The 20,697-nt window shown below is 39.1% G+C and overlaps 1 long non-coding RNA gene across 1 annotated transcript in view; it reads left to right on the plus strand.

Annotated features, from left to right (window-relative positions):
• LOC116869664 overlaps positions 1 to 20,697 on the plus strand; it is a 338,580-nt gene that overhangs the window by 72,695 nt on the left and 245,188 nt on the right. The gene's annotated exons all lie outside the window — the stretch shown is intronic.

Here is a 20,697-nt window from a genome sequence, read left to right on the forward strand (position 1 = left end):
CACAAGTAGGCAGAGAGGCAGGCAGAAAGAGAGATAGAGGAGGAAGGGGGTTCTCTGCGGAGCAGAGAGCCCGATGCGGGACTCGATCCCAGGACCCTGAGATCATGACCTGAGCCGAAGGCAGAGGCTTAACCCACTGAGCCACCCAGGCGCCCCGGCATAAAGATTTTGATAATGAGTATATGGCATACTTGCTTAAATGGCTGTATTTGCAGAGTAAATAATGAGTACACATGTGTATAGTTGTATTTGTAGATGTATTTGTTCTCCAGAATAAAGTGTCTAACTTCCATAGCTTTCCGTGAAATGTTTCTAACAAAAGTGTAAAAAAAAAAAAAAACAAATGTTGGCTTTCAACTCAATGTAGGAATTATGGAAAAGCTAGCAGGTGCTAGGTATTTCATCATTCAGTTCTCACAGCAAATGTAAATCTGCATCTTTCTGTTCCCATTTTTGGCAAAGGATTTGAACCTAAGGCAGTCTGACTCTATAACTCTTGATTTTATAACCTATAACCTACCATGTTTCCATTTTTTAAAAAGCTAAACATCGAATTTTAGAATACAAAAATTATTCTACCTAAGCCTAGAAACTGGGGAGATGTTGGGGGAAAAAAAAAAAAAAGTTGTTTCTTTTTCTACTATCCCTTCAAAGACTTCTTAGTAAGTTATATGGTTTTTTCCCTCGGGTCCAATCTCTTTAAACACAAATGTTGAATTCTTTTTATCCCAAACTTTCTAATAATGACACTGCTTAGTGGAAACTCATTCAAAGATAAACACAAAGCATAACCACAGGACATAAAATGATAAATATAAAGTACAGAGTAAATAAGCTTTGCAGTTTCTCAGGACCCATGGGCATCTGCTTATATAAATGGGAGCTGTGTTGGTTAAAATACTACTAGCTGCTGTAACAGATACCCCTCTGACCCCGTCAAATCTAAAGTTCGGAGAAATGAAAGAAAGGTTTGCCACTCACCCAACAGTCCAACTTAGGTGCCCTTGGTCTGGCAGCAATTCTCCAAGCTTGAATTCAGAGCCTCCATTTCTTCCCATTTTGTAACCCTACAATTATCAACATATGGATCTTTGATGGAAATGGAGCACACTCACCTCCATTATAGCCAACCAGAGGCAGTAAAGACCGTGGAGAGTTGGGAGGGTTTTCTGGGGAGACCCCAAACGACAGACATGACTGCTGCCCCACGGCCGTGACTAAAACTCATTCATGTGGCTCCTTCTACCAAAAAGAATATAACCTGTGTGCCCCCAAGGAGGAAGAACTGCCAGTCTGTGAACAGCTAGCTCGTTTCTGCCACAGGGTCTACATAAGTTCTTTAACAGCTCAAGTTTTACGTCTAAAGCTATTGCTTCCAGCAGAATAAATTTCTCCACGGCAAGCTGTGATAAATGTTATGACTTTATATTTTATTTTATAGCACCTCTGCTCCATTCCTGCTAAATTGCCTTACTGTGTTTCATTATGGGCACTAATGATGAATTAAGTTGGACTGCTTAATAATTAAAAGTATCTCTAGGATAAAACCATATTTTCTCTTGGAAGAAATCTATTTGGCTTTGTTCACAGCTATAGTAGTCAGTGTGAGAATTAGAATTCTTAAGAAATGAATGAACAGACTTCTCAGTGACATTGACAGGGTTATTCAGCTTGTTTGTTAGTAAAATAACTGTATAAAATATAAAGGGGAGGTTTTTACTAAGATAAAATTTAAAAAATGAGTGATACTAACTTTTAAGTATAACCCGGGGAATACTAACCCTTGGATAAACTGACATGTCCAAAAGAGAACTCTAGAAGCAACCACTTTCTGATGCATATTTGGAGAAAGATGGAGAAGGAATCGTCTCATGGATTGGGATCAAGCATAGGTAATATGTAATGTCAAAGAATTACCCATTTTTGAATTTTTGTTTTTGCTATAAAGTAGTATCATGCTAACATTGTAAAAATTTAAGGGATGCATGAGCGTCCAACTGTTGGTTTCAGTTCAGGGCGTGAGATCGAGCCCTGCATTGGGTTCCTCACTCAGTGCAGAGTCTGCTTGATATTCTCTCTCCCTCTGTCCCTCCCTCCATGCTGGCTCTCACTCTTTCTCTCTTTCAAATGAATAAATAAATCTTTTAGAAAAAACTGAATACACTTAGATCCTGTGGTCACTCCATGGATGGCATCAGAGGATCTACATAACAGATGGGTGTTAAAATGTGTCATTGGGGCGCACTTTCCTGAAAAGAGAGTCCATAACTTTATTATCTTGTCAGAGCATCTTGTGATACTCCCCCAAAGACTTAGAACCTGCTGAAGCAAGAAGACTTGAATCTTAAGATTGGCAAAAACACAGAACATATGGTTGCTTTAAAGAAGTTCAAGTCTACAGGCCTAGAAGATATTCCAGAATGTTCAACAGCATGAACATGGGATCTTAAAACCATTTTTAGTAACATTTACTCATGTACATATTCATCAAATATTGAGTGCCTCTTCCATGCTTCATGCTGTGCTTAGATATTCTAATGGATGAAGGGAGAGTTGCTAGAAATTTGAAAGTGAGGGAAAGTGGTCAGGAAATAGGGCTCTATATTAGTATCTGCAAGTTTAAGTGTGAGCATCAGGCACCCAAGGGTTCAAAGCCTACTTTAATTTATTCTCTGTGTCACCTCGGATGGGTTGGGGAACCTCTCCATACCTTCATTTGTTTTAATGTACCTATTTCTTTGTGTTGTTAAGAAGAGTAAATTAATAATACACATAACCTACTTAATATGGTGGCCCATATACAATAAAACCTCAACTAGTGGTAGCTGTCTTTGATAGCCCTTTAAATATTGTATCTGTCAGGAGTAAGATTGAATTAGGCTTACTATGGGTGGCACTGTGGGTAGGATGGAAGCTAAGTTATAGGAAGACACAGTTCAGCTTAACATGGAGAATCTTTTAATAATTACAAAAATGGATTAAAAAAAGAAAAACCCAGGGCACAAGATAATGAGTTCCATTACAGGGAGTATTTTAATAGAAGAAGCCACCACTTCTCAGGGGAAGAGAAAATCTTTATATGATTAAACTAAGTTGTATCTGACATCTCTTCTAAAATTAATATTCCATTAGTATTTTCAATAACTATCTTATCAGTGATGGTTATAGAAGGAACTTGAATGCAGTTTAGGTGGTGTCTCTCAACATCTCTAAGAAAAACAAGTTTTCAAAGAGTATAACTCATTAAATATTCCAACTCCAATAAGAGACTGGAAGATAGGAAAATTATCCCATACAGATAGGTCTTCTTTAAAGAATGTTTACCTCATGAATACCTGAAGAGACAGTACATACACATGGTAGTTACTGGCTGAACAGAGGTTTTTTTCCCCCGAATGGTATTAACTTCAATTTACAGACAACTCTATAGGGACATAGCAAATATACCAGGTTATTTTATTTTATTTTATTTATTTTATTTTTTGAGTCCGAGATCATCTATAGTAATGAATGTAGAAATTGATTTAACACATGTCTCATAAGAAAACACTGAAATATACACTTTCAGAATTTATGCATTGGTTTCTTTCTAGAACAGCAAGGTTGAAATTAAATGAAATACTACATTAGAAAATATTTACAGAGTAGCTTCTTACTTGTCTATCACGGTTAGTAGAAAACAATAAGCCAAGAATTTCATCAAAATGAAATCACATTTTTTTTTAAGATTTTATTTATTTCTTAGACACAGATCACAAGTAGGCAGAGAAGCAGGCAGAGAGAGGGGTGGGGAAGCAGGCTCCCTGCTGAGCAGAGAGCCCGATGTGGGGCTCCATCCCAGGACCCTGAGATCATGACCTGAGCTGAAGGCAGAAGCGTTAACCCACTGAGCCACCCAGGCGCCCCTGAAATCACATGTTTTAAAGTAAAATGATGCAAATCTGTGTCTGTTCAGCAGTCAAAACAACCCCCCAGTCCCTGGCAAAAACAAACAAACCAACAAACAAAAAACTAAGCCTGTCATGGACATTAGTCTTCGCAGTCCCATACTTTTAACTTTTTTGTAGAAAGAGGTTTCAAGATTAATTTTCATGATCAGGTCAATAATTATAAATTCGTAAATAAGCCCAAGAAGTAACATCGAGAATAGTAGATCCCCAGTCCATAGCAGTACCCTGAAATTGCCTATTAACATTAGGGGTTTACTTACTATCTCTTAACAATTGAATAATGTATTTTGGAAATTGAATCCACTTTGCAGAGTTCTTGGTAAAACCAGCTTGTCTTTCTCTATGCAGTGGAAGAAGGCACAAGTCCATCGGATGCTAAGGTAGTTACAACAACAGGGAGCTAGAGGGGCATGGTCAAGACAGTGCAAGCTGCATGTGGAATGGTATAGTCCATGACATTCGATACACAGTGTTAGGGAATCTGAGGTGCCATCATCCCAAATCCTGTGCCATTCTACCTTCTGTAGGCCCCCAGTTCAGGGATCTGAGGCATGGAAGGCTTAATTGCTTTAACATTCCTTAGCAGCCCTGGGAGGTCCCATATATGCTCAGATCTCTTGACCAGTGACCTTTTGCCAGGCTTTCCTGTGGCATGTCAGTAATGAGAGGGCCCTTGCATTTGCTAGAATATTGACATTCATGGAATCGTCGAAGTTTGTGAAGTCTCTGATGATGGCACAGTAGTATTGAAGGCAGGACAGGACAGGTATGGTGCCTTCTCAGACGGGCCTCACCCTGCTCACAGGAAGAGGCAAATCCTCTGGATTTGGTACCTACAACACCTTATGCTGATGGCGTTTACAACAGAGTGGTCAGAATGATGTGGAAATCTCAGTACTTTTGTAACAGAGGCACAACTAGCCTGTTTTGACCACATGTAAGTTACAAACACGTCTCACTGTGATCTGTTTCTGGCATTGCACATGGTTGTCTGACTAACTGAGCTGGATATAATACTTTTCCTTTCCATGGGAGACCCAGTTACTGTGTATGTAGCTCTGTGGAGATCCGTATTGTTTGGCCTTAAAAAGCTGATTTGAAAGGTAGAAGTGGCCATTTAAAACTGTGTCCTTAGGGAAAGGAGGGAAAAGAAAAAGACTTTCTATAAAAAGAGGTATTTCTGAAATGCTTACTCTTTTGGCTTCAGTGGAGAGATGCTGAGGTTGATGTCAACAAGGATAAACTATTTGGAAAGAAAAGGCCTTCTTTTAAAATGCCCTAGACCCATGCCATCTAATAGAAATGTGATGCAATTCAAATAGGTTATTTTAATTTTTCTAATAGTCACAGTGAGAAAAGACAAGACACAGGTGAGGTTAATTTTAATTTTACTTACCTTTAGGTGTCGAAATATTTTGGGTATACTATCAGTATTTTTAAAAATGGGTAAATTTTACCTTTTTTGTGCTCTCTTTAAAATCGGGGCACATGTCACACCTGCAGCACATCTCGATTCTGAGAAGCCATGTTTCTACTGGTCACTATGTGGCTAATGGCTGTCATAACATACAGGGCAGTTCTAGACCAAAGAAAGACTGTGCTCCGGAATTGCTAGGAAATCATGGCTGATCCATTGGAATAATTTCTGACCAGAGAGTAAATGCCCAAGTTTTGTTTTTTGAAAGGGAAAGGGAAAACCATTTTCAGGCTTTCTGGAGGTGCTTGCCATGCAGCATTGTCTGTGACACATAAGTCTGGATCTGCTCCAGCTGACAGGTGAGATTCCGTGACACTCTGAGCCATGGCGACCTCGTTGCACAGTATGCTTCTAGAAATGTAATCAGTTCAGCTGTGGTCTACACAAACACATGGGGAGGTAGAGCATTAAATGGAATGACCAATCTGTATAGATGGCTTCAAAGTCCCATTCCTTCTACTGGATGCTAAGAAACGAAGGCAAGGGAAGTACTTGTGCCAAAGGGAGAGGCCGGACAGAAGTGAGCTCAGAGGGCTAGGGGAGTGAGGCAGCTACATGCAAGGCCAGAGCAGAGTGTAACTGCGCATCAGAAGTGGAAGGCATTCAGAAGCTCCAAGGAGGTTCGTTGACTCTGTTTGACAAGGATAATTAATAAAAACCCAGGCTTGTCAATATCCGTTTATTTCTGTGTAATGAGAGTACAAGCAGAGATGTCTGTGTTTACGTCTGAGTTAAGAGCAAAGAAAAAAGTACTCCCAGAAAGCAGTAGTAGGTCACAGAAAAGAGAGCGCTGGCTTTATGATTAGCAAGGGTAGGATAGCATTCTCTCCCACCCCAGTCACGGCGAAGAAAAGAGACCACTGGAAATTCCAGAATTGTAGGGACAAGCAACATTTTTGCTCTTCTACCCCAATTTCCCTAGAGCCCCACAGAAGGGGAGTAGGAGAGCAAGACTAACATAATCTCATGTCACTTGATGGGTGATGTTTAATACCAGAGCTTGTGCTAAATCTTAGTGTCCCTTAGAGCACCCGGGGAGAAGGTTCTGGTCTCCCATTTGTAAAATGGAAGGCTAATCTAGTTAAATTACCCATTTCCTCTGGACATGCTATAGAACTATTCTTTTCCTCTGTGTGATACTGATGTTATCTGATGTTCTAGTGAGTAATATATGCTCTCTGAGAGTGGGGTTTTCCTCACTCAAAGTATGATGGTGGTGATGAGTAATAATTGGAAAACTCTGCTGCTGATGGGAGTATAGTATGGTTCCACCACTTAGGGAAAAAGTCTTGTACTTGCTCATAACATATGCTATCTATTTTATGACCCACCAATCTCATTCCTAAGTGTTAGTTATCCAAAGAATTGTATAAAAGGGTACACAGCAGATTTTTCCATACTTGTTCAAGATGGGAAACAGCCCAGGTGTCCAACAAGGGAATGCATAAGTGAACTACAGTATGCCCATACAATTAAATGAAATGCCCATAAGTGAAATTACATTTGTGTGAAGGTTTATGGAGATGAAGAGGAGGTAGAACTAATTTATGGGTAAAAACATCAGAACAGTGGTGGTTTGAGTTGGGAGGGATGTAAGGAAAACTTAGGGGGTGATCTGTATCTTTCCTATCTTGATAAGATTTGAGGGTAAAACAACTTTTTCAAAATATGGGAAACTGCGTGGACATTTTTTTCAATTGTTAATTTTCAATTTATACCTAAAATGTGTGCAATTCAATGTATGTGAATTTTACCTTGTAATTAGAATGAAAAACAATTTTGAACTCAGATGTATTATTAATGCGTTAAAGTTTAATTAAATAATTAAATTTACTTTGAAATGCATCAGAAAGATGAACTAATAGATGCTGGATGGATGAATCTTAAAGTGACTGCATCTAATGTTAATGATTACAGAGTATTAGTGCTTTATGGGTATACACAGTTTTTCAACTTTTCTGTATTTTGACAACTTTCATAATTCTTAGGAGGAGGAGAAGGAAACAAGATTATTTGTAAACTCTGGTACTTCAATGGGAACAAATTATTCTTACCCAGACCGTAGACAAAAATTAATTCCAAAATGGAGCACAGCCCTAAATATAAGAAAGAACACTATAAAGCTTACAAATTTTCATGACCCTTGGGTTAGTTAGAGGTTTTAGGTACGACACCAAAGTAATTCACAGAAAAAAAAAATAGTTGAATTTATCAATTTAATGATTTATCGATTTAATAAAACTTGAAAATTTTATGCTTAAATAAACATTAAGAAAATAAATGCAAGTCATAGAGAAAAAGTTTCCAAATCCTATATATAGGAAAGTACTTGTATCCAGAATATATAAAGCAGCATATAACTGAACAATAGAAAAACCCAATTAAATATGGGCAAAAGATTTGAATGGACACTTCACTGAAGTACACAAAGATGTTCAAGGTCCTTTGTCCTTAGGAAAGACCACATCTACTTCCCAGCCACTAGAATGGTTAGATGCAAGGACACAAAACAAGTAGTGGTCAAGATACAGAGAATCCAGAGACATCATACGTTGCTGGTGGTAATGTAAAGGGGTAGAGCTCCTTTGGAAAACAGACCATTTTCTAGAAGGCTAAATGTTCTAACTTTAGTATATATGCTGCTGAAGCGAACATTCTAAAACCCTAACTAAATATGCCATGCAATCGAGAAGTCTGTCCATGGGACTTTAGGCAAGAAAAATGAAACCACAAGTCCATGTAGAGACTTGAAAGGGAATGCTGAGAGTAGCATCATTAATAATAACAAAAACTAAAAATCATCCAAATGTCTAGCTGATGAAGGGCTAACCAAAATATGGTATAGCCATAAAACAGAATATTCAGTAATAAAAAGGAACAAACTACTAATGTGTGCTCTGACCTGGTTGAACCTAAAAACATTCTTCTAAGTGAAGGGGCCCCGATACCAAAAGACTTCATACTGTAAGTTTTCATTTACAGAGAATGTCTCGAAAAGGCAAACTTGGAAAACAGGTAAATGACGGCCTAGGAGGGAACAGGAATTGACTAAAAATGAGCACAGGGTATCTTTTTGAAGTGAGGGAAAGTTTTAAAGCCGGATTGTGGCAATGGTTGTACATTTTTGTATATTCACTAAAAAAAAAAAAATCACTGAATTGTACCCTTAAAACAGATGAATTGCATGTTAATTTCTCACTAAGAATAGCATATGAAACTTGAAGGCTGGTCACACTCAAAAAATAGATTCTTTCAGTGGTGGCTGAGTTTTGTGACTAGGAGAATGGAATATGATACAGGATTTCCTTCTTCCTTACTGGGTGACTTGGAGAAGTTAACCTCTCTGATTTATTTTATTCCTCTGTAAAATAGGAATAACAATAGTATCTACTTCATATTAACATAAGGAAATTAAATTAGGTAACCAGTACTTTCTCACAGCATTAAGCGCATAGAGAGCTTAATAAATGTCAACTCTTATGACTCTGATAATGGTGATCTAGGAGGATTGGCCATAATTTCCCTGTTTCTTTTTGGCTCCAAGATCATAAATGTATTTACTCCCAAGATTTGGGAAAGCCTGGAATAGTATGCTTTTCTGGTTCCTGGTCTGACTTTTAATTGTACTCTCTCCCTCTTGGCCACGGTGCCTTTAATTACTTCTCATCAGATTTTTCAGAGAGCTAACTTGAGCAGCTTCTTATTCCTCCTCATTTGTGGCTTCCTGTGGTGCAGCTTAACTGTGATTAGCCTTGATAGCGCACTTGTATGAAAGAAAAGTCCAGAATAGCTAGCTGTATGAGGGCCTGGGGTCTTCACCTACAAAATACAATGCATGGGCTTTAATACTCACTTGTGATGACTTTGTTTGGACACATTTATTTTTTATTATTATATATATATATATATATATATTTTTTTTTTTTTTTTTTTTTGTAACGCGATTTTCAGTTGACTTCTTTAGAGAGAGGGCCTCAGCTAAAAAAAAAAAAAAAAAAAAAACCTGGCAGAGTATTGTTAAACCTGGTTGGGAGCCCGTGGGTAATGGGGAGAGGGTAAGAGAGGGTAAGAGTTAAATTTCTGTTTACAGAATTGGGAGAATGCCAGTCATACAAACTGAAGGCTGAATTTAAGATTATTTGAAAATAAAAAGCAATTTTATTACTTTTCCAGAACACTAACAATGTGAACTAGCTGTTAACCAAGTGTTTTCATGAAGAGGTCCTGCTGGGACTTCTTTTAATTTGGCAATCAGCAGCACCATTTACATACAAACAAAGAATGCAAAGTACTTAAACAGTCCATCCCCACCCCCAATTTAGGTAATATCCTAAAGAAGTCTTCCTCTATTTGTGGAACAGATTACTTCCTAAATTTGAAATAGAGCCATCGCCTTAGAACCAGCTTAGGAAGGATGATCAAAGATTTAAAATGGGGAAACTTGGAATCAATAAATCTAAATATTGTAGCAAACATGGTCCTCATCTCCCCATACCCATTGTCACCTCCCCTTTCCAGGTCTCTGTCAGTCATTTCAGCTTGAGCATTTAGTTTCCTATGGCCTCATCAGGTAAATTTAAAACTGGAGGTTAAAATCTATTCCATTCCCTCATTTTCCAGGTAAAGAACTAAGGAGAAGGGGATGTGACCTCTGGCAAGGTCACAGTACTTGGTGGCCACTGCCATGGCCAAGAACTCTTCCTTCCTGACATCCGGTTGTGTTTTCTGTCCCACATATCGCGTGCCGTTCCATCCGTGACTACGCCACAGCCTGTGGCCTTGTTTTCAGATCATGGGTCATGAACTCACACCCAAGCCAACTGCTGCTCGTAGCTCAAGCTTTTATCAGCCCCCATTAGCTGTGCTCACCTTTGTCCATCATCTTTCAACTGGGTGCTGCCTTTATAGCGCATCCCCAGCAGAAGCACAGTGAGACTGTCCTGCTTAGGTGACATGATTTCAGGGCAAATCAAAGCCCCTTTCACTCCTAATTAGCTTTCTGAAGCTTTCTATGGAATCGCTTTCCCTCCTGTGGTCTATAATTCCCACTACTAGAGCCCTGCATTTAAGTCAAGGCTGGCTAGTGCAGATGCCTCCAAAAGCCAAGGCGGTGGAGACACGTCACGTTGGCATCTGCCAGTGTCATTAGATTTGTTTTTGAAAGATGTGTTAAGTCCAGGTTGCTATGGAAAGTCTCCCAATCAGAAAATGCCGGAAGGTAATTCCTAATTTTTTAAACCTCAAGCGGTCCCAGCAATTGGTGATTATCAACTGTAAGCTGATCAGCTGATGATTTAGTTCATGATTTCATTCCAAATCTATATATTGAGATCCTGTTATGTGTCCAGGGCTGTGCCACATACTTTCATTCTATAGCCATTGCAGTGGGGTGGGGGGATGAGGGACAGGAATACTGCTTCCCCCCCATGTAATGAACTTCTCTGCCTCCCTCTGCCCTTGGAAGCCAGCAGTTCCTGGAAGTCTGTGCTACCCGTACACCCTCCTTTCTTCCATCTTCTCGTAAGTTCAACCCTGACTCAGACGTTGGAGCACACTTTGGTTTGGGTTGGATGAAAGCGAAGTCTTCATGTGACCTTTGCATCAACATGGCTATCTCCGGTCTTGCTGACTGTGTGTGCATGTGGACCAAGGAGTTCCCTACCTTGTTTTTCAGCCGCATGTCGATTCCTCCCTCTCATCTCTGCACCCAGTCAGTGAGGAGCATCCCAGCGGCTGCCCTTCAAGTCTCTGAAGCTCCTTCGGCCCTCTCCACCCACCCCTCATGCTTTACAGTCTAGTGTAGACTATATTATCTGTCCCCCCAAAACTACTCTAGTTTTCTTCCTTAGTGATGTCAAGCGCTAGCCCCCCGCCCATTCATCCTCACTCTGGTACTCTAATCCCACTAAGACACATGGCCCCAGATCCTAGTGAAAAGAATTTCAGTGAGTTGTTATAGTTTGAGTTTTTTTATCAGCACACCTTGCCTTTTCCTGATGCCAGGACTCACTGAAATACTTCTGAACCAAGACCAAGAAACAAAAAGGGCAGGAAAAGAATTTGAGCAGAATCATTTGTGTAGAAGGATTGTAATTAGTGACCCCATGCAGCAATTCTTCAATAATACAACAATTCTCAGAACTTGCCTTGATTCTGGCATTGATTCATGCATTTGCCGATCAGGAGAGCTGCCCAACATTGCTGCTTTCCTAGCCGACCTCAGCTCAGTCCTGCCCTGTGGCCTGTATCCCTGGGGTCAGGAGATGTCATGCAATCCCTACTTCTACCCACCATGATTCTATGAGCTGAGGCAAGTTAATTTGGCTAAGATGCCATTTCCTCATGTAAAATGAGGATACACCACCTTCCTCTTCAAAGGAAAGTATTTCTGAAAGAAATTCTGTGTTTAATAACACACGCTCTAGTATACAATAACCCGGGTTCAGATCTGGTTCTGCCATTGCCAGTCTGGCTGGGTCAGCCTGGAAAATGAAGACACATGGTGAAAAAAACATATAGCTTGCCACGTTCTTGGCACAAAACCTGATACACAGAACTCTGTATTAGGGAAGATGATGCTCTTGATTTCAGCAGCATTTTTAAGTTACCTTCACAGCAATCCTATGCTGTATCCATTTATAGGAGGTGCTTATTCCCATTTCACAGATGAAGACACTAAGTTGAGTAGAAGTTAAGTATTTTGTCTTAACTCCTACATATCTTAGGAAAGCCTGGCTATACAAGGAGCCTACCTCCAAATCTATTCTCTTAATCACTGCATTAGACTACCTCATGGATGGCGGGAAACAAACATGGGTCAAGTCTGAGTCCAAAATACAAAGCCTTGCCTTCAGAAGGGAAAGATGAAACGCTCATTGCTACAGATGGCTGTTCCCAGGTCTGCTGAGAATCTCTTGCTGAAAGAGAGTGGGGAGGAGGGGGTTTCAGAGTATAAACCCTTAGGGTCTCCATGGTCAACATAGCTAGGGAAAATCAAATCTTGAGACAACAGGAGAAGGCTAAATGTTTCAGAAAAATCACTAGATAATTATAAATTTAAAAAATTGACAAAGAGACTATATTTTCTTTGTTCTTGCCTTCTTTATTTATATCCTGCTGACTTAGAAAATGATGACTTGCAGCAGGTTACAACAAAAGACACACAAACAATAGAAATGTTCAGACAAGGGTAAAAGGTCAAGAGACTGGGTATTTGAGCTATTCATTTAGTACATTATTTTCCCAGCTGGGAAATCTACTGCACAACTGAACTAAGATCAGAAGGGTGCTTCATAAATATATAGGTTAATTCTAGCAATATATTTGAAGTGCTTAGATAGCAAACCTCTCCCTATTTCACTATAATGGCCCAGCTTAATTTGTCATCCTTTTTTTTCCCCCTCCTTTTAAAGCATTGCTGAGACTTTAAGATACTCATTGTGAATTAATTTGGGATTTGGCATAATAACATTAATCATGCTAAAAGAATTCATTTGACAGTAATGCAGTATAATTAGTGATGTACTAAATCCATTGAGATCTACCAATAATTATAGAATCGCTATTTAAAACCTTATATAGGCATTCGTTTTTACTTGTTCTCCCCCTATTCTGAATGTGCAGCATGTAGAGGCAAAGTCTCAGCTCTGCCAATTTGTTTTTTGGAATCCTGAGCATGGGTATCCAGAATAAACCCTAGTAGACTTAGCTCTAACCTTAGAGGCCCCTTGCTTAGGGCAAGGTGTAAGGATTGCCTAAAAGATGACTATTTAATCTTGAAGACAGCCGGCCAGATCATGTGGAATTACTAAGGAGCCTCGAGAAAATAAATGGGTCTGGACAGGCTTACAGTTAAGAACTTATGAAGCTTAAAGATTGGTGGAGTAGGAGAGAATCCTTGTGATTCTTATCCCTGGATTGAGGCGAATGTTTTATCTTTCTTAAAAGTACTACCAATTTGGAGTGAGAAGAAGTGAGGAAGATGGTTTCTATGGCTGTAACTGCTGAAAAATCTCAACAGAAAGAGATTTTAGAAATCAACAGGCCGGGGTGCCTGGGTGGCTCAGTGGATTAAAGCCTCTGCCTTCGGCTCAGGTCATGATCCCAGCGTCCTGGGATCGAGCCCCACATCGGGCTCTCTGCTCAGTGGGGAGCCTGCTTCTCCCCACCTCCCCCCGCCTGCCTCTCTGCCTACTTGTGATCTCTGTCTGTCAAATAAATAAATAAAATCTTAAAAAAAAAAAGAAAGAAAGAAATCAACAGGCCAAATTGTACTACACTTGTGGCCCATTGAGGTGTATGGCATGTTCACGTACAAAGTCTGGTGACTCAGTTGGGTCTAGACTCCAACTGTGTGCACTATAGTAACCATGGTCATTTAGCCATGAGCTCTGCAGTTCTTGTAGTCATTCAGAAACCGCTCTTTTCGGTGGGAGTCAGTAGAGAGAAGCCAGCCCCAATGTCCTAAGGCATTTCTTGCATCTAGAATGGGAGTAAACTTGTGTCATCTTTGAGAAAATTGTGACAAGAGTCATCCAAATGAACTTTTACATTCTTGGACTTGCTGAGGGACCACAGTTGAGAAAACCTTAGCCTAGAATGGGATAGTCCAATAGACCTTTCTGTGGTGAAGGAAATCTTCTCTATCTTCTGTGTCTAGTAATTTAGCTACTGGCCACAGATGCTGTGGCACACAAGAAATGGGGCTAGTGTGAAGGAAGAAGTGACTTTTTAATTGAATTTTGAGACACAGGTGGTTGGTGGATGCTTTACTGGGCAGCATAGCTCCATGCATTTTTGTTCATTCACTATAAAGCCACAAAACAACCCTATTGCCAAGGGTGTGTGACTCTGTCAATGTTCTAGTCCCAGTCCTGTTTTTTGGGAGGAGCACTGCATTGTACTTTAAAAGACATGACCTCCGGGCTTGGGTTCCAAGCCTAGCTTTAGGAGCTGGGTATGATTTAGGCCAGTATCTTAACTTCTTATAGGGTAGTACTAAGGATACTACAGGAACAAGTATTAAGGATACGCTACAGGAACAACATGAAGTATGAGGGAGTTCATGGCGTGAAGGACTGTTCCAGTGCCTGGTGCATGTAAAGGGCTGTTGCTGCTGAGCCCTGTCTATGAAAAATGCATAGTGCTGGGCAATACACCTCGACTTCTGTGGCTCAGCTACAGCTTTCTAAGTATTTAAAGAAAAGTGGCCTTTAACTGCACAGACTGCTGGTATCTTGAAAGGGGGGGGATACTGTGGTGGCAGTTGGCCCCAGTGACAAGGAATGTTTTATCCCTGAAGTTGTGTAGAATTGCAGAAGTACAATGGCAATAAATTGTAGACTTTCATCTGGTATTTATTTAAGAGTTTTCTACAGATAAAGCAGAAGCATAACACCTATTCCTGGATTGAACACTACCGCTATCCTCCTTACTCCTGCTCCAATATCATCTCGGCACAGATGAGTACATAGTAATAAAGATCTAATTCAGAGGAGCATTTATCACTGAAACAAAAATTATATCCCTATAACCTCATGCTCTGCGTGGCATACCCAAGACATTCAAGTACTCACTAAGTGTAAGAATATATTGTTCTCACTTATTTTTAATTGTATAATTTTCGTAACAATATAAACCCACAGGAAATGGGTGCCTGGATGGCTCAGTAGGTTGAGCGTCCATTTCCTAATTTCAGCACGGGTAATGATCCTCAGGCTCACAAAGGCTCTACGTACGCTTAGTGGGAAGTCTGCTTGAGATTCTCTCTCTCTCCCTCTGCCTCCTCCCATGGCATGCGCTTGCAAGCACTCTCTCTAAAATAAATATTGTGGCATCTGGGTGGCTCAGTGGGTTAAAACCTCTGCCTTTGGCTCAGGTCATGATCTCAGGGTCCTGGGATCAAGCCCTGCATCGGGCTCTCTGCTCAGCAGGGAGCCTGCTGCCCCCTCTCTCTCTGCCTGCCTCTCTACCTACTTGTCATTTCTGTCTGTCAAATAAATACAATAAATCTTAAAGAAAAAAAGAAAACCACAGAAAACATGACAGATTCCACTTACTCATAACTAGGTTTATAGACAGTTAATCTTTTGCTGTATTTGTTTTTCTTTTCTCCTTTTAAAAGAAATCTCTTCATGGTTATAGAGTTATGAAAGCCCCTTCCACTCTTTTGGGAATGAAGCAGGTTATCAATAAAAAGATACCTCTTGGCATATTCATGTCCTATGGGATCCCAAGGCTGTCTTTCAACAAGGAGGACGAGGCAAAAGCAGTAGGATATTCATAAATTAGAAGATAGGCAGAAAGAACGATAATAGCGTTGGGCCAGATTCCAGTGAAGAATATAAAATTGAAACTATTTTTGGAGTATTGGTCACCTTAAGTGGTAGGAATCAAAGCATGCTTTCACAGCAACAAATTAATTCTCTATAACTTTTTAAATTCTGTAGTGTTTTGAATACAAATAATAAAGTCCTTGCCCTCAAATACAGTTTCAACTGAAGAAATAATACTGACCCATAAAAAGTAGATATACCCTGAGAAATGGAACAATTATTTGTGAATGGTGCTAAGATCTCACTGGAGATGTGAACAAGTCACCAGGACTTGGTGACTTGTGGTACAACCGGTATGTAAGAAGGAGGACTTAGTGTCTGAGCCTGATTAAGAAAATAGGGTTGCCAAGGAAAGTGGGGGAGATCAAGGCTAATTTTTGTGACAAGAATAAGGAGTTTGGTTTTGGGTTCATCAGAGCAGGAGAAGACAACAGGGAAAACATAAGTATATATGTTGCATGCTTTTCGAAAACCAGAGCTCCCGAGTGCTCTTAGGCAGCTGTATGAATAAATTACACTGTTGGGATAGTTGTATTGTTAGATAAAGGATCAATTATCCAAATGAAGCTTAATATGATACTCCCATCATTAACTTCTTCTCCAACCAAATGTGCTTGGCTTGAGAAATTAAGTGAAGAGGCCAGTCTTAATATTTTCTTGCCATAACTCAGCTGATCTTCCAAACAAGAGCCATGGGGGGTTGATTGCATTAATTTTCAGAGTACACACATGACTCTTAAAGATAAGAAGAATGGACTTCTGTCCATGACTACAGCAGCAGGGTACATGGATCCAGTAGTGCTCTTTCCCTAACTGCCCCCACCTTGAAGTTACACTTTGCAGAACCATATTTGTCCTTATGGTATCAAATCAAAAAATTCATTCAGTGTCTCTGATATTTAACTAGACCCTAGGATCTTTCTGGGAAAAAACAAACAAAAAAACAAAACAAAACCTGGAAATTTCCATGAAGCAGCTTAATTTTCATTAAACATATTTAGCAGTTTATAGGAATACCACACCTTGTTCTGAATTCCTCAGTTCTCAATCCTCAAAAAACAAACAAAAAACAAAACAAAACCTGGAAATTTCCATGAAAGAGCTTAATTTTCATTAAACATATTTAGCAGTTTATAGGAATACCACACCTTGTTCTGAATTCCTCAGTTCTCAATCCTCAAACAAACAAAAAACAAAACAAAACCTGGAAATTTCCATGAAGGAGCTTAATTTTCATTAAATTTATTTAGCAGTTTATAGGAATACCACACCTTGTTCTGAATTCCTCAGTTCTCAATCCTCAAGAAAGTATGTAGCAAGAGTACAATCTACCTGCTCTACATATTCATTGTCCTAAAAGAATAATTTAAAAATGCATATAATGCATTGGTTTTTATAAGGCAATCCTGCAGGCCCCACAGCCTCTGCACAGCAGTGGGATGCAGTGCCCATGATCTTTGTTTTTGGTTGCGGGATGTATTGGGTTGAAAGCTCTATCTAACGTCTGCTTATTTATCAGGTCTTAAAGACTTGAGTGTCTGCAGCTGTTCCGACAGAAGCTGAAGATATATGGTCAGAGCCCAGATACTTGCAAAGGAACCTGTGACATTGAAAGTTTCTATAGTCAAGGACTATTTATTCCCTAAACACATACCAAGAAATACTGTTAGCCACCACTGATCTGTGTATTATGGATAGAGACTCTCCAACCTATGCTTTTGTCTCAACATTCTAATCTTGTTAAACTTTATTTCTTAAAAGTATACCCTGTAGACTGATTTTGATACGCATTCAGATGAGTTGGTGTGAGGGGTTGCTAGCAATTTTGCATGTTTTCTGTACACACTGATGGGGGCCTGCAAAGGAAAAGGTAAAATTTACTGTGTTCTGCAACAAAAGTGACAAACACATCTGAGGGATTACTTTGTTTCCTGTGGTGTAGATGCATTCGCAAAACAGATCCTGACCAAATTTGTACAAAATGATAGCTTTATTGCTGGGCTTAATAGGGACAGGGGAGACTCCGAGGTGTTATAAATATTTTTGCACAGAGCATGTTAAGTCAGAGTTTAACTTTACTGAGACGAGAAGCAACTTGGAAAAGCAAAACTCACCTGATGGTAGAATTTTGAGGTGTAAGTGGATTTACGCTACTGGAAGTCCTGAGTTCATAAGGGTTGTCAACATTTCCATTGCTTATACAGTGTTACCAGTGACGGGGTTAATCGACCCCTTACAAAAGTAACCCTGATCTTAGTGGACAGGATTTGAACCATCAAATGCTTCTTGTAGCAAGAGTACAATCTATCTGCTCCACATATTCAAAGAACAATCTGTACTTTTACAGAGCATATCCCATCTATTAAGTAACTTGAATAGCTCTGTGCATTACCAAATATAAAGACAAAAAGACCGAAGGGCAACAGATAGTTCTTAATTCTGGAAATGCTTTTCCACTTAAAAGAATCCTTTTCAATTTTTAAGGATTTTTCTTTCAGCTAAGCAATTGTTCTTTCTCTTCTTACAGTCTTAATCATTTTTAATCTAGACTCAACCTCTGAAAGTTCTTTTTTCATGGTTCTGGTTTTTCCGTGTGAGGTGTTCTCCTCAGCAGCTGTGTGGTCTCACTGTCTGCTTGTGCTTCTGAGTTTTCTTAGACTGCCGCTAACTCTTGCCTGTCCCTCCGCAGGTGGATGCTGGTGGTTAGCACACTTCCCCAGCCCCTAAATTCTCAGAGTCCCTCCAATTATACAAGCATTTTTCTTCCATATAGAGATAATCTCTTGTTAGGGCTCATGTTGTGATCTGAACAATCTGGTTAAATAGATTATCCTTGTTATGCATTAATAATGCCTAGAAATTGGGTTGTTTTAAGAGCCCAACTAAGTACTGGGATATGACAAACCTTGAAACAGGAAAAAAAAAATCTTAACATCAGAAATGATCACTATTAGTATTTGGATCATGTTTTCTCCTAGTCTTTAGTGTATACATTGAAATGCCTTTTTTTTTTTTTAAGAGCTTTAGAAAATATGTGATCTGAAACCAATGATAGGAATATTCTCTTAACAATCTTGCCGAATTTAAAAATATCCTTTGAAAATGATTCTTAATTAGCATGCTCATTTATGAAGAGAAAATATTTCCAAGTATTTCGAGAGAAAACTGAGAGAGAACAATAGGTCACTAATGTAATCCCTTAAGAGATGAATGTGGGTCCTAGCCTTACTTGATATTTTAGTAAATGATTTGGAAGTTAGAGTGCATAGTGAAATCTCTGCGTTTGCACATTATGGTAGCTTTTCTTATGGATAAATTATAGGAAGATCTCACCAAGCTCTGAGAGTAAGCAGAAAAGTGACCGATGATTTTCAATAAAAATGCATTTTAAGGGGAAAAATGTCCAGAGCTATAGTTTATAATATGATGGTTTGGAGCTATCACCTATGAAAGAGCAAAGGAGAGCAATTTTATTCTGCTGTTTGAAAATATAATTTTAAGCAAAAAAATAAAGAGCCAATAAAACACTGGTCATTATTCATTCATTACACAAATAATTATTGAGTCCCTAACATAATTATAAACACTGTGTTAGATGCTGAAGTCATTGAGTTAAAAAAAAAAAATAGTAATTTATGGCTCATTTTTAGCAGCTAGGTTGTTAAACCCTGACTGTTGGCTCTCTCTTTTTACCCATCTCTAAGAGCTGTTCCTTAGCACTTTGAGAGGAAACAGAACTTCCAAACTCAGCCCGATGCCAAAATTTATGTTGTTAACATGGCTCACCTGTTGTGCCTGGGCAATGCTGCTACATGGGCTAACCAACGCTGCTTCTTGGAAATTGATTCCTTCAACATATTCTTAATAATTACAGAAAACAAGGCTGGCTCACTGTGTAGAGTGTGCTATCCTTGATCTTGGGGTGGTGAGTTCAAGCCTTCTGTTGGGTGTAGAGATTGCTTAAAAATGAAATCCTTAAAAAAATTATTATGGAAAACTAATTTATAATGAAGTAAATATGAATAATGGTTTTTAATGAAGAGGAATAATGTATATCATTCTGCTTATTTTAATATGCCATTCTCCTGTCTTTTCAGCCCTCTTTGTTAATAATAATCTAACATGGCGTGTGATAGCTTAGTAAGTTACAAATCTAGTTTCTTTTAAGCAAGTGACAGTGTTCTGGAGTCTGTTCAGACTTGACACAGTAGGCTCTGTATCAAGCAAAATTGCAACACCACAGCTGTCAGAATTTAGGCAGAGTGAAAAAAGCTCTCTTTTGGGGGCCATATGCTAGGGGTCTTCCCCTTTATGATTCTGAATGAAAAGGAAGTGGGTAGGAGGTAGAATGCATCTAGGGACGGAGGCTTTACCACCGTTAACTTTGTATCTATGCATCCTATTGGAATTGAAAATTATGGTTTTTACTTACGGTCTTAAAATTATCAACAAAATTCCCCAAACCAAAGTAATTTTAATTCAGTCATTAAAGAAAACCAATGAAAACCACTTGGTAGGTCTTAAATGCTGCTTTTTAGAAATTATGTCAGAGCAGGTGGTTTCTTCTTTATTTTTACATTCATGATGCCTGGAGCATGACAGGAGTTCAGTTAATACTTGTTTATTATCCAACACTTACTACAGGCTTACTGTGTGCCAGGCACAATTCTAAATGCTTTTCAAATAGGAACTGTTTAATTCTTAGAGTGACACAATCAGCTATACAGCCCCTTACTTAGGAAACTTAAATACATACCAAAATGTTAGGCATTTGCTCAATATCACCCAACTTGTAATTAGTGAAGTTGGGATTCAAACACAGGCAGTCTTGCTCCATAATCCAAGCTTTTAACTACCCAGCTATCCCTCACCAAATGAAATAGAATTTGTGAAGAGCCACTGACTTATATGATTAATGCCTTCATTTTTCATATAT

The sequence above is a fragment of the Lontra canadensis genome, unplaced genomic scaffold, assembly GCF_010015895.1.
Source record: "Lontra canadensis isolate GAN:19392208 unplaced genomic scaffold, GSC_riverotter_1.0 scaffold20, whole genome shotgun sequence".
Classification (NCBI taxonomy): Eukaryota; Metazoa; Chordata; class Mammalia; order Carnivora; family Mustelidae; genus Lontra; species Lontra canadensis.